The sequence below is a fragment of the Pteronotus mesoamericanus genome, unplaced genomic scaffold (genome assembly GCF_021234165.1).
Source record: "Pteronotus mesoamericanus isolate MK-2021 breed Mesoamerican mustached bat unplaced genomic scaffold, CSHL_Meso_final contig_73, whole genome shotgun sequence".
In the NCBI taxonomy this organism is placed as follows: Eukaryota; Metazoa; Chordata; class Mammalia; order Chiroptera; family Mormoopidae; genus Pteronotus; species Pteronotus mesoamericanus.
The window spans coordinates 21,266,620-21,283,951 of record NW_026555245.1 but is presented as its reverse complement, the minus strand read 5'-3'; the positions used below and the strand labels follow the sequence as shown (position 1 = coordinate 21,283,951).

General features: G+C 40.2%; 1 protein-coding gene across 2 annotated transcripts in view; it reads right to left on the bottom strand.

Moving 5' to 3' along the window:
- JAK2 (Janus kinase 2) overlaps positions 1-15,726 on the bottom strand; it is a 102,277-nt gene extending 86,551 nt beyond the window's left edge. Inside the window, exons 1-2 of one of the 2 annotated variants that reach the window (XM_054583087.1) lie at positions 14,977-15,726; positions 14,478-14,604 (exon numbers count right to left, since the gene is read on the bottom strand). The gene's annotated coding sequence lies outside the window, so the exon portion shown is untranslated. The remainder of the gene's footprint in view (positions 1-14,477; positions 14,605-14,976) is intronic. The other variant, XM_054583086.1, reaches the window with a different exon arrangement.
- Between the last annotated feature and the right edge of the window lie 1,606 nt (positions 15,727-17,332).

Below are 17,332 nucleotides of genomic sequence, written 5' to 3'. Positions count from 1 at the left end.
TCCTAATCATTTCAAGCTATATTTGAATTTTTCAGTATACACAAACATTCAGAAAGGTCTTTAAACTTGTTAAGCAAATTTGATCAATCACAAGAAGCACTTGCAATTCTTTTTGTCCCTTTCATTGATGAAGTAATTTTTATCTTTTTTTTTTTTTTTTTTTTTAATCCTTACCATGGTCATGCTTAGAGAAAGAAAGGGGAAGAGAACCATCAATGTGAGAGAGAAGCATCGACTGGTTCCCTTTCACACGCCCCTATCTGGGGACCTAGCCTGCAATCCAGGTATGTGCCCTGACTGGGAACAGAACCCACAACCTTTTTCAGTCTACAGGATGACATTCCAACCAATTAAGCCACACCAGCCAGAGAAACGAATGTAATTTTTAAATGACAAATAAAGAAATAATCCCTGACTTAGAAATCACAACATAGTTCACAGCAGCCAATGTAGGAATAAAGCAGAGTCTGAAGATAGCTCCAACTATATATATAATTTAAAACATTACCAGTTCACAGCAGCATTCAAGAAATAGTGTTGGATTATTCAACAAATAGTGTTGGAACAACCAGAAAACCATCTGAGGGTAAAAAGTTGGGTCCCTTCTTTTACCTTGCACCAATATAAATTCCAGATAAATCAAGAAAACATGGGAGAGTTTCAAAATATAATTTCAGAGTTAAGCAGGGAACTATGTAGGGGGTTTTTTAAGTAGTAAAAGGAATGATTAACAAAAAGAACTGCATAAAAACCAGAAATGTATGCATGACCAAAAAATTCACACTATAAACAGAGTCAAAAAGATAAAAAGACAACCTGGGTAAAATATTTACAATTAATATTACAAACACAGAGCTGATGCAGAGAGAAAATGGTTAGGTCAACGGAAGCTCCAGCGTGAGCTAGGTTCCCTGCTAATGGGGGGTAGACAGTTCAGCCAGTACCTGCTCCATACGTTTTCTTAGTCTAGATAGAGCTCCTGACAGCGGAACTCAAGAGTTAAAGAGTTTGTCTTCAGTTGAAAGGCTTAAGTGATTAATGCATGTGGAAAGATGTCAGAATGCAAGACTTACCTCAGCGGTCCCCAATGTCCGTCCCGTGGCCTGTTAGGAACTAGGCCACAGAGCAGGAGGTGAGCTGTAGGCAAGTGAGCAAAACTTTGCTTACCTTACCACCTGAGCTCTGCCTTCTTTCTCCTCCCCAACCCCATCCATGGAAAAAAATGTCTATTGTCTTCCACAAAACCAGTCCCTGGTTCCAAAAAGGTGGGGGACCCCTAACCTACGGGACTCCAGGACTTCAACAAGCAATTCAACCTTTGTGCCCCAGGGGTCTGCAAGCGATGGAGATGGTAATGAGCCATTGTGTTTCAGGGAGGAATGTGAGAGATGGAGATAAAGAATTGTTGATCAGCAGATAAAGAATACTAGGAAAATTGCTGCTAGACTGCAACTCTTTTTCAACTAACGTTTTTCCAAAATCCTTACCTACCCTTTCATTCTCCCTAGAAAAAAAGTCAGCTTGAGATGAGATGTTAAGACAGTTTGTGAGGGTACATAACCTGCCATCTTCTCAGATCACGAGCATCTTAATTAAAGCACCCATAAAGACTCAATCCTTGTTTCTACTTATTGGTTCTGGTAGTGAGCAGCAGCATGAACACCGACTTTTCCAGTTTCACTCCCACAAATGACAGTAAAAGGTCAACATTCCAGTTTCACTCCCACAAATGACAGTAGAAGGTCAACAATCAGACAGAAAATAGGCCAGGATATGAGTGAACAGTTCTCAGAAAAGATAAATTAAAATCAAATTAAAATTATGAGATTCCATTTGGCACATCTCAAATTGACAAATATCAAACCCTCTGAAAATAAGTGTAGAAAAGTATAAGCTGGCATTTCTATGGAGATCAATTTGTCCATATTTACTGAAATTAATAATACATACCACTTTTGAATTTGCAATTCCTCTATGTGATCTAGAGTTATGGTCCTACACATGCAAAATGACCTATGTACAGAGATATTTAATACTTTTTTAAAAACTATATTTATTTATTTTTAGAGAGAGGGGGAAAGAGGGAGAAAGAGAGGTAGAAAAACATCGATGTATGAGAGAAACATCAATTAGTCACCTCCTGCATGCACCCCAACTGGGCACTGGCCCACAACTCAGGCATGTGCCCTGACCGGGAATTGAACTGGTGACCTCTTGCTTTGCAGGATGATGCTCAACCAATTGAATCATGCCAATCTGGGTTTTAATACTTTTTGAATTCTAAAATATTTAAAATGTCACCTGTTCAGAATACATAAGCTTTTTGAAAAAATGAAAACAGACAAATACAGACAGCACTTTCAAAGAGCTTGGCTCTAAAGGGAGATGGGAGATGGGAAATGTAGCAGTAGCTAGAAGAGAATGTGTCAGTTAATGGTATTAAATTGGGAATTGACAAACTACTGTATTTTGCAGTGTATAATGCACTCCCATGTATAATGTGCACCCACATTCTGTGCACATTATACAGGGGATTAGTATACCCATGGTATGTAATCATTATACCCATGTATAATGTGCATCCTTATTTTTCCCTCAAAAATTTGGGCAAAAATGTGCATATTATACACGGCAAAATATGGTTAATACTCACAGGTCAAATTCAGCCAGTTGCCTGTTTGAAAATAAAGCTTTGTAAATCCTTTCATTTTTGTATTGTCCTTGGTTGCTTTTGCATCACAAAGGCAGAATTGAGTAGTTGCAATAGGGATAATCTTGCCAGCAAAGCCTAAAATATTTGCTGGTCTTTACTAAAAAAACTTTGCCATCCCTGGTTTATATCAATGATTCTCACAGTCTGATCCCCAACCAACATCATCAGCTATCACCAGGGAACTTGTTAGAAATGCAGATTCTCAGGTCCCACTCCAAACCAACTGAAACAGAAACTCTGGGAATGTAGCCCAGCAATCTGTGTTATAACCAACCATCCAGGTAATTCTGAGAAGAATCTCTTAGTTAGGGAACAGTTCTAGTATAGCAAGGAAGAGATAAGGACCCATCTGAGGTTTGAATTCACAAATATAAAAGGCACTGAGGAGATTTAATTGAAGGCTAATAAGACTCAAGGAGGCTGTGAGAGAGGGCTTAAAGGAAAGTGAGGAAAATACTACTGAAGGCTGAATTAGAGATTCTTGTTACATAGTACCGGAAAGTCTGGCAAAACTATCACCTACAGTAACATGGAAAATAAAATATATACAGTAGACTCTTGAACAACACAGAAGTTAAGGGTGGTGATCCGTGTGCAGTCAAAAATTTGCATATCACTTTGGACTCCCCAAAAACTTAGCTGATAATAGACTACTGTGGACCAGAAGCCTTACCAATAACATTATCAATTGACACATACTTTGTATAAGTTTTATATAATTTATTCTTAAGAAAATGTTAAGGAAATATAAGGATGAGAAAACAAACTTACTGTACTGATAAAAAACAGAAGTTTATGTCATTTGATTATTTACTATTCATTAAGGGGCAGTGAATCATCATAAGTGACAGTGGATCATCATCAAGGTCTTCATCCTTGTCTTCACATTGAGCAGGCTGGGGAAGAGGAGAAAGAGGGGGCACTGGTCTTGTGGTCTCAGGGGTGGCAGAGAATATGTGGTGAAAGTGGGAAGGGAGACAAAAGAGACAGGCTCCCTTTATGTAACTTTACAGAAATATATCATTAATTCATCCAACTTTTCTGCTTTTTCATTTCTCTAAAAATGTTTCTACATGGTACAAATCCTTCTTCCACCACCTGCTTTACTTCCAGTGTCAGTATCATAGAAAGGTTCATGTCATAAAAGAAGTCAAAGGCAGTCTTGAATAATCAGAACCTTTCTGTCATTCTGTCTAATTTCTGTTTGCTGGCTCTGCTTCTTCTACATCTTTTTCCTCATGTACAACACAGGTTCTGAAGCACTCATCTCCATCAAGTCATCTTCTGTTAATTTCTCTGGTGTTCTGCCTATTAGCTCTTGAATTTTTCCAGGACTCATATCTTGCAGCTTTCACCACCCACCTTTTTTTGTCATATCCACAATCTCATGATCTTGACTGGCTCTGTTGTGAATCCTGTGAATTCACACACAACATCTGGACAATTTTCTCCAGCAGGAACTTCTTATTTCAGGCTTGGTGATTTTCACAGGTTTTCTATAACAATGATGGCATCTTCAATGGTGTATAATCCTTCCAGACTTTCACAATGTTCTCTCTATCAGGGCTCTCTTCCATAGTGTTGACAATCCTCTCCAGGTCCTTATGACTCTCTGACCAAGAGACTGAATTAGAAACAATGTGTTTTGGGGGCAAGCAGACCATTTTGACATCTTTGGTGTTGAACTCATGGGGTCCTGAGTGGCCAAGGGCATTGTCCAGTATCAAAAGAACTTTAAAGGGCAGTCCCTCACTAGCAAAGTGCAATACTTCCGGACTTCAGAAACAAAACATCAAAAAAGCCAATCCAGAAAAAAGCTCTCATTGTCCAGGCTTTCTTGTACAACCAAAAGACTGGCAGATGCTGTTTATCTTTTTTCTTCAAGTCTCTGGGGTTAGCAGCTTTATAGAGAGGGGAAGTTCTGATCATAAACCCAAATGCATTTGCACATAACAGTAGAGTTAGCCTTGAGAATGATTACTCTGTAACTGAAGACCTAGGAAGAAACAAGTAATACTTTCCCACATAATTAATATACAAGATTGGAAAGGCACATGTAAACCACAGTAGTCATCCTGGTGCTCATTTCTTTTCCTTGCTAATAGGAAAAGCATCTGCTTTCCTTTTGTCCTTTGTGGCATTTTCCAGAATAGGGCACTTTTGCTTGCATTAAAAACCTGTTCAGGCAAATATCTCTTCCCCTCAAAAATTTTCTTACTGTCCTCTGGGAATTCATCTGCTACTTCTTATTCAGCAGAAGCTGTTTCTCCTGTTATCTTGACATTTTTTTACATCAAATTTCTTTCTAAAATTATCAAACCATCCTTTGCTGGACTTAAATTCTCCTAAACCTTCCTCTTGCTTTACATTGTCATATAATAATTTTGTCTTTTTTGGAATTATATTACAGTTCATAGTTATGCCTTTCTTATTGCAATCCTGCATCCACATAAACGGTGAATTTGCAATATGAGATAAAAATGTATTTAGCAAAAAGTACAGTTTCCCACCTGCTGGTGTAGCTGCAGCTGCAGCTACAGCTTCACAAAATTTTTCTTTTTTTATAGTGGTCCTTAATGCTAGATTCATTTATCTTTAAACGGTGGGGCAATTATACCTGCACACCTCAATTTGCAGTACATGTAAAGCAATTCAACTTCTTGAGAAGAGCATTTCCAACACGGCTCTCTGTATGGGTCCCATAGTGTTATTCAAGGTTCACAGTATTGCAGTAAACAATGAAAAAGACACAAGAACCACAAGAGATCACTTTGACTACAATACGCAATTTACTGGAGACAAACTGCTCACATGGAGATTAGTGTCAAACAGCATTTTCAGCAGATACTCACAACACTCAAGCTCACCACAATAGCAACAGAAGATAGTTATGAAATTATTACAGTAGTACAGTATGTGCTAGTTAACTTTTGCATCTTTTATTACATTTATCTCAGCAGCGAATGTTGCCATATAGCCTGTGTTTATGTGCCTAAGTTTTGATAAATTTTAACTTTCTATAATACATTCGTGTACATTTTATGTTACTGTCATAAAATGATAAAATAGATTAGTATCTACATATATTTATGCATTCATGGCATACCTTTTTCTTAATTTTATAAATATTTCTAAGCTACACAGTTCATCTGTAAGTTTTTCAAATTATCACAAATCTCAAAAAATTTTCCCAATATACTTACTGGGGAAAAAAATCTATATAAAAATGGACCCATGTGGTTCAAATCAATGTTGTTCAAGGGTCAACTGTACTTAATGAATTAAGGAGATTCTAGATAGAATGCTGAAGAAGCAGTTAGCTTCTTCTAGCTGCCTTAATAATTGAGAGAGCAGACAGAGATGAACCAAAGAATGAGCTATTCTCTTCTTGAGTGGAATTTCAAGGAAATCCAAAGGGCTCAAAACTGTCTTTTCAGCCAGCAAAGTGTTCCTGAAGTAAGAAAGGGTATCAGGGCAAAGATTAATCTGGACTGGGACAGTAAGATCCATTGTTAAAACCTTAGCAAGATCTAAGTCAATACCTCATAGATACTTTCAGACACAAGATTATCTAAGGATCTTAAGAGTTTTGTTCCACAGCAGCCTCACAGGGAGCCTAAGGTAGAAAAAAAATTATAAGAGATTTGTGGGTATAGCTTTTGTCCCATGAAGTCAGTCATGAACTACTGCACAGGAAGTTGACTAATTTTTAAAGAAGTTATATTAGCTTAGAATGAAAGGGACAGTAACTATATAGAATAAAAGGAGGCCTTTGGACCTTAAACCACACTACAGGCAGCTCAGAAGCAAGCTCAGAAGATTACTCCATCGCAAACAAAGATAAATTCTTCTGGAGAAAAAAGAAAGGGATGAATCAGAAGGTGAAACTGAAGACCAAAAAAAGCAGCCAGGGCCCACTAAGAACAACTAGGCAGCAGGACTGAGCCCCAATCAAGAAAATATCAACATGTACCTAGCCAGGTTTTAGAATTGCTATAGACTGCCATGTGCCTCCACCATCCCTCTGTTTGTACAGAAATGACTACTGTGGTTTACATGTGCCTTTCCAATCTTGTATATTAATTATGTGGGAAAGTATTACTTGTTTCTTCCTAGGTCTTCAGTTACAGAGTAATCATTCTCAAGAAATCACACCTGAGGAACCTGATTTGTATCTGAACCTGATTTAGATGATGACATACTGGATTTTCAGCTGATGTCACAATGGGGTGTGAATTTAGAGGACTCCAGGGAGGAAGCTGGTATGTTTTGCATGTAATTTTGGTGTAGGAGAGATGTGAAGTGTGGCATAAAGGTAAACTATGGCAATAGTTATAGTGCAAAGATGGGCCTAACATTATCTCCAGGTACCTGGCGAGGTTGCTCAGTTGGTTAAATCATTGTCTTGATATGCCAAGTCTGTGGGTTCGATCCCCAGGCAGGGAACATACATATGAAAATTAACCAGGATACAAAATTAATATACAGAATCAGTTGCATTCTTATATGCCAATAATGAACAAACACAAGGGAAATTAAGAAAACAATCCCATTCACAATTGCTTCAAAAAGAATACAACACCTAGGCATAAACCTAACCTGTGATGTAAAAGGCCTATACTCAGAAAATTATAAGACATTGAATAAAGAAACTGAAGAAGATACAAATAAGTTGAAGCACATACTACGTTCATGGATAGAAAGAATTAACATCATAAAAATGTCCATACTATACCTAAAGCAATCTATAGATTCAACACAGTACCTATCAGGATTCCAATGACATACCGTATTTTGCCATGTAAAATGTGCTCCTGTGTATAATGCACACCCACATTTTTGTATGCATTATACACAGGATTATTATACCCATCATTATACCCATGTATAGTGTGCATCCTTATTTTTCCCTCAAAAATTTGGGCAAAAAAATGTGCATCAAACTAAAAAGTTTTTGTACTCCAAAGGAAAACTTCAACAAAACAAAAGACAACCAACAGAATGGGAGAACATATTCACCAATATATCTGTTAAGGGGTTAATATCCAAAATTTATAAAGAACTTACAAAACTCAACACCAAAAAACAAACAACCCAATTAAAAAATTGGCAAAAGACCTGAATAGACTCTTCTCCAAAGAGGGCATACAGAAAGCCAACAGACATGAAAAAGATGCTCAACATCACTAATCATCAGAGAAATGCAAATTAAAACCATAATGAGATACCATCTGACACCTGTTGGAATGACTTTCATCAATAAATCAACAAACAACAAGTGTTGGTGAGGATGTGAAGGAAGGGGAACCCTTTGGCATTGTTGGTGGGTATGCAGATTGATTCAGCCATGGTGGAAAGCAACATCAAGATAACTTAAAACATTAAAAATGGATCTGCCTTTTGTCCCAGTGATCTCACTTCTGGGAATATATCTGAAGGAACCCAAAACACTAACTCGAAAGAACATTAGCACCCTTACGTTCATTGCAGTGTTATTTACAATCACCAAGGTATGGAAGCAGCCCAAGTGCATCAGTAGATGGGTGGGTGAAACAACTATGGGACATTAACACAATGGAATACTACTCAGTCATAAAAAAAGAAGAAATTTTTACCCTTTGTGAAGTGGATGGACCTGAAATAAACCAGTCAGAGAAATACAAATAACATGATTTCACTCATGTGTGGAATCTAATGAACAAACTGACCTAATGTGCAAAATAGAGACAGACTTATAGAGCAGAATGGCAGCTAAGGTGGGTCGGGGAAGGAGGTTGGGGGATAGCAGTATAGATCAAAAAGGAAAAAAGATTCATGGACATGGACAACAGTGTGGTGATTGCTTGGGGGTGTGGGTATAAAGGGACTAAATGATAATGGAAAAAATACAATAAAAAAATAAATTTAAAAAAAGGAATCAACTAATGAATGCATAAATAAGTAGAACAATGTATTGATGTTTCTCTCTCTCTCTCAAATTAATAAATAAGCCCTAGCTGGTGTGGCTCAGTGGATTGAGTGTAGGCCTGCCAGCCAAAGGGTCGCCAGTTCAATTCCCACTGTAGGGCACATGCCTGGGTTGCAGACCAGGTCTCCAGCAGGGGGCGCGTGAAATACAACCACACATTGATATTTCTCATCCTCTCTCTCCTTCTCTTCCCCCTCTAAAAATAAATATATTTTTTAAAACTTTTAAAAAATTGTTTTTAAATTCATAAAATATTTTTTTAATTTTTTTAAAAAAGCATTATTTCCCATCCCATGTTTTCTTCCACAATGTGACCTTGCCAACTCCCTATTATAAATGGAGTCTAATCCTTAGCATCGCCCCCACTGCCATGTTCACCAAAACACTGGCTTTTAAACTTTGACTCACCATGTAAGAAAGTCAACCATCTTGAGGCCCCCAGGTTGTAAGGACATCCAGGCCACATGTACATGCTCCAGTTAACAGCCTCAGCTGAGATCTTGGTCAACTGCCAGCATTAACTACCAATCATATGACTAAAGACACCTCCAGATGGTTCTAGTCCCCCACCTTCAGGTTATCCCCAACTAATAAGTCTTCCCAACTGAGGTCCTAAATATTATGGAGTAGAAACAAGCCATCATTGTTGTGCCCTATCTGAATTATTGACCCATAATATCTCTATCTGTGAGTCTAATAAAGTAGTTGTTTTACATCAACAAGTTTTAGGGTAGTTATGTCATGTAGCAATAGCAATCAGACTACATACTGATGGAAAAGATCTTGTAGAAACAAAAAAAGGAAATACAAGAAAAATAAAGAGAAATACAATTGCAAAATCCTTGATTACAAAAGGGGTGGATTCCTCTACACAAGTAGATGAAGAAGCCTTAGATGTGGCACTGAACAGTTTATTCATTGTAAAAGGGAAAAGGGCAGAGTATAGGTATAAACACAGTGTGGGTGGGGAGATATTGATGGTAGATTGTTATTAAGAAATGCAGAGGTAAACACCAGAAGACACTGTTATGAAATTTATAAACATTTTACCACATGATTTCACCCTTTTAAAATAAAGGTTTTTAAAAAGATTTAGTCCATTCCTCATTTTCTAAATAAGGGAAATATAAGGTTTAATGATTACGTGACTGGCTCAAAATCACACACCATGTTGACAGCAGAGTCAGTCCCTGATCCTGTTTCCAAAACAGTGTACTTCCTCACCTTTCATATTACAAAAATATTACCTAAGGACACTATATTTCATAATCAGAATTTATTAAAAACTAAAATCATGTTGTAAGCAATAATGAATACCCTATTCCCAAGGACTGATATTAGAAAAGCAGGCTGAAAGATGTCCTTGGGAAAATTAAAATAAGCATTCAAGCAAAATGAATAGTCTATGGACTATCCCACCCTAGTTTACCTCTGGTAGCTATACTGTACAGGCTTCAAAAACAGATATGCTTTCATTTCCCCTTTCCAATTCTCCAATCCTGGACACCACTTATCATGCTACCTTCAGGTTTAAATTATCTACCAAGAATTTCTCTTTCCTTTTAGAAATTCATATCTTATCACTTTATTCAGATTTTACCAGTACCATCACACCCAGAGATCACTTCTCTAACCCACTAGATTACTGAATATCTACTTACTCAAGCAATACAAATGCAGGGCTAATGTCCACAAGGAATAGCACTACCTGTGTAGTGTGAAATGAAAGGACACAGAAGAATGAGGAATATTCTCAAAAATACCTCCCAGTCTTTATTATGCCCAAAATTCTCATCATTAGTCCCCATGATGAAGGACTTGGAGAGAAATCTCTACTGTTCAGCCAATTGTCAAATCCAAAGATCGCCTATCATACTGGAAAGAACAAAATATTCACAGCAGTTATTTCTGCATGAGGGCACTAAAGCAATTTTCTTCTTTATTCTGCTTTTCTAGATTTCATACCAGGTAAAATACTAGTAACATTTTTAAGGCCTTCTTTCAGTTCTGATTCATCTCTTTTATTGGCAGTGATCAACAATGATCAACATGTTAATCATTCTCACCTTCTCAACCTATCCACCCACTTGCTTCCCATGCTAACTGCCCCTTCTCTGTCTCCTTTGCCAGTTCTTCTTTCACCCCCTCTCTAATTACAGGCAGTTCCCAAGGCTTAACCTCAGGTCTACTGCTTTTTACTCTGAGCACCATAATTCAAGCCTCAAATTTCTCTACCCAATTCTAGTTATGTGTCTCACTGTCTGGCTATCTATTTTTCACTTGACTATCCTCCTGCCACCTCAAACTCAACATATCCAAAATATAAGTCCAGCTTACATCTGTATCTCCTCAACCAGCTACTAATACTTTCATACTTATTTCTGACAATACTGCCATTAATAAAATTCTAGTTCTTTCTTTATCACTAACTAAGAGAGTAGCTTTAGATACATTTTTTAAATATCTCAGGGTCTCCTATTCCTAATGCAGAAAATGTATACACTGTGGCCCAGATGTTCTCAGATGTCTTGGAGTTGCAACACTTCATTTCCTCTGTCACTGAAGATCAAAACCTCTAAGTCCTCTTTGATTATTCTTCTCCACCCCCCCCCACCCCCCCCGCCCTATCTTCCTTTCCTATCCAATCCATAATGAAGTCTTGTATGACATCTCCCCAGTCTTACTTCCACGAAGTACAAATGCTCATTACTTCAGGCCTAGACTATTTTCCTACTCCACTACTTCTTACTCCAAATCATACTATGCCTAGGACTGGTGCCTCTCTGATTATCCTAAAATACTTTTAGCAAGCTCTTCTTAATACAAAAATTTTAAAGTTTCTCTGTTACCTATGGAGCAAAGTACATTCTTCTCATCCCCAGTCTTAAAGGCATCCACAGTCTAATTCCAACCTACATTTTCAACCTGGTTTCTTACTACTCTCCCACACAAACCTTCATTTCAGTCTAATTGTTTTATGTACTGTTTTTTGAATATATTATGCATATCCTGCCTTTGCTTACTTCCTATACAAGTTGACTCCTCTTAAGCAAAATCAAATCCTACCTAGATTTGATTCTACCTCCTCTCTGTAACCTTTTATGCTCACTTCAACTCTAAGTGACCTAGGGGAAAAAAAAAAAGAAAGAAAGAAAAAATTCTAAGTGACCTCAAATATCTGCAACTTTCATTATTTATCTCCCCAAGTGAAAGGAACCTATTTTATACTTCTCCGCATCTCTTTTGGACATAGCAAAGTACCTTTAACATTGTAGGTATTAATAAATATTTGGTGACTGACTAAAGTTCCTTTTTAACGCATAGCATTTACTGAATGCTCCCCATGTGCTTATCACTCTGTGTATGTGTCCTTTTTAAATTTAGGTATTGTTCATCAAAGCATACACAATTGATTTGAAAACATATGGTTAACACCAGGAAAATCATTATCAAACAACCAAAGGATGCCCAATTCTTTCATTTTAAAACTAATCTTGCTCATTTGTCACTCTGGTCACAGTACTGGTATTCTAGCATTTTTGACCATCTCCTCAAACTCAGCATGCCCCCCTAAAAATCATTACTTTATATCCCTTTGTAATTTCCTTCTCTCCATGGTTACATAGGATTTAAATTAGGCATCATTTTAAAACTACCTCTCTCATTTACCACTTATATTAACCCATTCAACATATCCTGTCCATATTTCTTTTATCCCTAACATGATTAGCTGGTACTAGCTGACCAATAAAATGGATCAATAATTTTGGTGGAGAGGAGGATCAATTAGTGACCAACATTTAAAAAATGCAGTTTTTCCATTAAAAATAATTCTTTTTTAAATTAAAAAAAAAAAAGCCAACCAAAAGCTAGGGCAGAGGTTCTCCAACTTTCTCCATTCAGCGAGTCCTCAGTCTTTGTAATTTTTTCCCAGGCCCTCTAGGCCAAAAGAAATACTTAAGTAGGTAGGTTCAAACCATTTAAGTGTTAATGTTCTTACAACTTAGTGCTTGTTGGGCTCTGTACAACTTCTCAAACCTTGGAATGAAACCAGACATCACACTCCTATTGCCTGTATCATCGATTTTCATGTAGCATTTGCTTTTTATCAGAGTAACCTCTAAAAACACAGCTTTGAAAAGATATGACACTATAGAAAGAAATGTATCAATCTAATGTTGCAACTGTGAACTACTTCAAATGAATAGCTCAGGCCTGAGTTCACTGAGGCCCTGGGGCATCTCAGCCCACAATTTGGGAAACTGTGTGCTTGGAGCGAAGGGAAAGGGTCTAAAACCATACTTAAAAAAAAAAAAAAAAAAAAAAAATCAATATGGGAGGAGCAAAAGAAAGTTCTTAGCACCATTAACCACAAGAGGGCAGCACAATAGTTGGTAGGGGCAACTTGTGGGGGTGGGGATGTCAAAGCAGTAAGTACAACCTTTCCATAAAAAAGGTATAAAATACGTTAACTACTTAAAGATCTAAAAGTCCTTTTTCTCCTTATACTAAAGGGGAAGAAACACTGGTCACCAGCAGATCACCATATGCAGAGTCATTCCGCCCTTCACCAAATCCCTTTGGCCTGCCCAGCCACGATAGTAGCCAAAACTTTTATAGCAGGCAAGCAATTTACTACTTTGCATGCATAATCTGATTCAATCTTCACATCAATCATAAGAAAAATGAGGCTCAAAGAGATTTTAAGTAATACAACACCAGGATTCCAATCCAGATCTGACTCCCAAGCCAGTGCTGTTTCCTTTTCTGCCTCAAAAGCATCCCACATTTCAGCAAGAGCCAAGTAAAAGCAGAGAAAAGATATTCCTTCCCATACCTGAGAAACCTGTCTCAAATCGCCAGGAAAAAACAAACAAAAAAAACAGTATATGATCTTTAAACGGTCCCTAAAACATTATAAACTCCATAGAACATTCAATTAGAGCAAAAACAAGCATTATGTGCTTATCTAGTCAGCAAGTTTGGCAGCTTTCCTATACAGGTAAATACATGTACTATTAAGGCAAGTGTTGGACACATCCAGTTTGCAGTTGTTTGTTACACACTAACACATATGTGCATGTACAAACAAAAGATTCTCCATCTTTAAGTGTTGAAAGGTGAAGGGGTGGGAAAATGAATGCCAAAGGTTGATTCTTCATCTTCATATCTGCTGGGTGTTATATCAGAATATTTGCAGTAGCCCAAAAACTCACTTGTACAATATGAAACCAAAAGCAATTGTCATCTCTCATTCCCACTTTTGGTTTACTTTTCCTGACTTCTCCTCCCCACTATGTGTGACACACCTCAGCTGCTTCTATCCTTTCATTCAGAGAAAAGGAGTTTCTTCTGGCAGATTAATAATCACCGGAAAGCAAACTTGGTAAATTCAACTGACACAGCAAACTTAGGCAGATAAAACTATCCAGGAAGCATTCAGTGTGGTAGCAGAAACCCCAACAAAAACGGCTAACGTGTTCTCTCAATACTACCTCTGAGTACTAGAAAATGTTCCTCTGAAAGATTAAGAATCTCTGGCTGCCTGAAGAGAAAGGGTACCTGACTACGTTTTTTCTTCAAAGCTGTGTTATTGTATAATCAGCAGAGAAAGAAACAATGAATGTTTCTTAAAGGATCCAAGAGCAACCATAGACCCCCTCGAGATACTCTCCCAGACCAACATCAAAAGTTCAGCACTTCCATTTTCAGCGGAGTAAGAAACCAGGAGCCCTGCCTGCCTACACACGCTCCAACCTCCCTGTGCTCGCACTCAACAGCTCGTGATACCCTCACCTTTACGGCAGCGATAAAGGACAGCAGCCAGGATCACATACCCACCTTCGCGGGAAGGGGAGGAAGGGCCTCTTTTTCTGCAGAAGAAACACAGTTCACATCTTGTTCCCTTGCCTGTTTCTGAAACCTAAAAAAGAAGAGAAGCAGTTACTACCGCAGAAATCCTGGGGAAATGCATCTTGGGGTTTTTTTTTCCAGGTTGTTTGGATGTCTGGAAAATTTTAAAGAGGGATGTATAATAAAGGGTAGGGGTGGATATCAGGCACACATGCATGCAAACATCAACAGCAGAACACTCCGCTGTTTGCCCAGAAAGAGGAAGATTTTCTTGCTGTCAAGTTTACAGCGACGAGGAGGAGAAAAGCGGGGATCAGAATATAGGAGGGTGGTAGAGAGAAAACTGCGGTCTTCCACCCAGAGACTAGACAGCAATAACACTACCCGCTGCACGGATCCCGCGACAAGGACGCGCCCCCAAGCCCGCAGGGGCTGCTCCTACCAGGTGCCTCGGGCCGGCCAAGATCCGCGAAGCCCCAGGAGAGGGCACGGTTCCCACCGTCCGCCAGGCTGGGGCCCTCCCGTGCGATTTCGGCTCCCACTCACATCCCTTGGCGGCGAGGACCGGGCCTTCCCCTGAATCGCGGCAGCAGCTCTTCGTCCCGACGCGCGCCCCACGTCCGGGCCCAGGGGCCGAGTGGTTGAGGCGGCAGCGCGAACTCCCGAGCGAGCCGATCGCCGGCCCAGCCGGTCAGTGCTGAGGGAGGCCGTTAGCTACAGCCGCTGCTGCCCCCTCCTGCGCCTCCTCCTCTCTACTTCCTGCAGCCCTCACCACTCTTACTTCAGGCAGCCGGGAAGCCAGTCACTGTCGTCGTCTCCACCCTTACCCGGGCGACCCGGTTTCCTGAGAGCCGCGGGCGACAGTTGGACTAAGCCTACGGGTTGGCCTTCAGTGGGGCAGCCGGTTCACGGCTTACTGAGGCCGGGTCTGAGCCAGGCGGGGGCGGGAGTGGGGACCTGACGCGCGCCCCCGGACTGCGCGTGCGCCGCTCCACCCGGGCCGCGCTTATCCTGGTGCTAGCCGAGAGGCCGACCCGCGAGCTCCACGCAGGACCGTGTCCTCTTGCGAAGCTGGCCGGTATGCGCGGAGATTCCCGGGACGGACCCTGGGCAGGAGCGGACGGAGAAGCTAGCGGAGGCTAGGGGGACGGCCCTCCCCCAGTTGGCTGTCTGTGTGGCGGCCTCACTTTGCGGAGACGGCTGGTAATGAGTCAGCCCAGCAAGGAAGGCGCCCCCTGCGGGCAGCCTGGCACAGCACAGACTTTTCCCGCCCGCGCGCTGTTGTCTCCTTCCTGCCTTGGAACTTCCACGTTCCAAGTCCAGCAAACCTGTACTTCCCCAGTCTCGGCCTCGAGACCTAGGGTTGGGGCAATGCGTTTGTTTTGCGCCAGTGCAGTCCCGAACGCCCAAGTCCCCTCTGCTAGAAAGCACTGAGGGTGGGGTGAGGCTCCAAGCTGCCTGCGAATTGATTGCAAGGCCTGTGCGATTGAGTAGAAACAACTTCTACCGTCCCAAAGAGCTTCATTCATCTATTCAACAAATATTTACAGAGAACCTACAAGGTGTCAGGCTGTAAGCCCCCAAGGGTGCTATGTGGTCACTAACTGTCAACTCCTTGCGTACTGGAGCTACTATTCTGATAAAGCGACAAAAATGCCTTAAATGTATAACGTGCGGGTGCATAACTGCCCCTAAAAGAAATAATGCAAAGTGAAGGAGTAGAAAGTGGGCAGGCAGTGTGTTATTTTAGTTAAGGTGGTCAGGAAAGACCTCCCAGAGTAACTGACATTTCAGCAGAGATAGGAAGGATGAGAATGAGCCAGTCCTGTGACTATCTTAGAAAAGAGTTTCAGGCAGAAGGACTATCAAAGAGGCAAAGACCCTCAGAAGGGGGTGTGCTTGGCAAGTTCAAGGACCAGGAAAGAGGTCACTATGACTGAAGGACAGAGTGAGGGGGCAGTGGTAAAAGGTGAGGTCAAAGATGTAGCCTTTACCTGACAGCATAGGGCCTTTTTCACTGATTAGCCTTCTGTCAGTCTGAGAGAACTGATGCATTTATGGTCCCAGTTTTTCCACACGCAAGTGATGCTGTCATTCAGATCTAGCTTGTATTTAATTGTTTCTTTAAATAAACCTCACCAAAGCACCACCTGCATTTCTTCTTACTTAAGACCCATTGCAAAGGGTTTTTGAGCAAATGATAACAGAATAGCAAATGACTTGAATTCATACCAACTTCTTTCAAGTAAATAATGAACTAGGGTCCCGTTTTCTCGTAAGAGGAAGAGATTATAGGGCAGTTGCATTCATATGGTGCAATATTGTGATTTGTAAGATATTTGGTGTTCATCATACACAGCTCCCAAATCCCTTGGAATTTCCTAAGCATTGAGAGTGATCAAGGTGCCTTGTTATGTTAGTGAGGTGACTTTTGGACCTCACCCAAGGGTGTTATCTGGTTGACAGGAGAACCAATCAAGTGATTAGAGGTGTGTAACTTTGAGTTCAATCCACCCCCTCCCCCCACACGCACACCCCATTTTGGGATAAGGAAAGAGGCTGGAAATTAAGTTCAATTGCCAAAGGTCAATGATACAGTCAGCCATGTTTTTTATGGAGGCTCCATAATGAAGCCTCCATAAAAAACCCAGGAAGACTCCTTTTCCTTTTTTGGAGAGCTTTCACATTGGGAAACTAGAAAGCTTCCATGTGACTGCCAGCTTGTAGGGGTCCCAAGCACCTCAAGGACAGGAACTCCTTTGTTCCAGGCCTCATCCTAGATGTCTTTTCATCTGGCT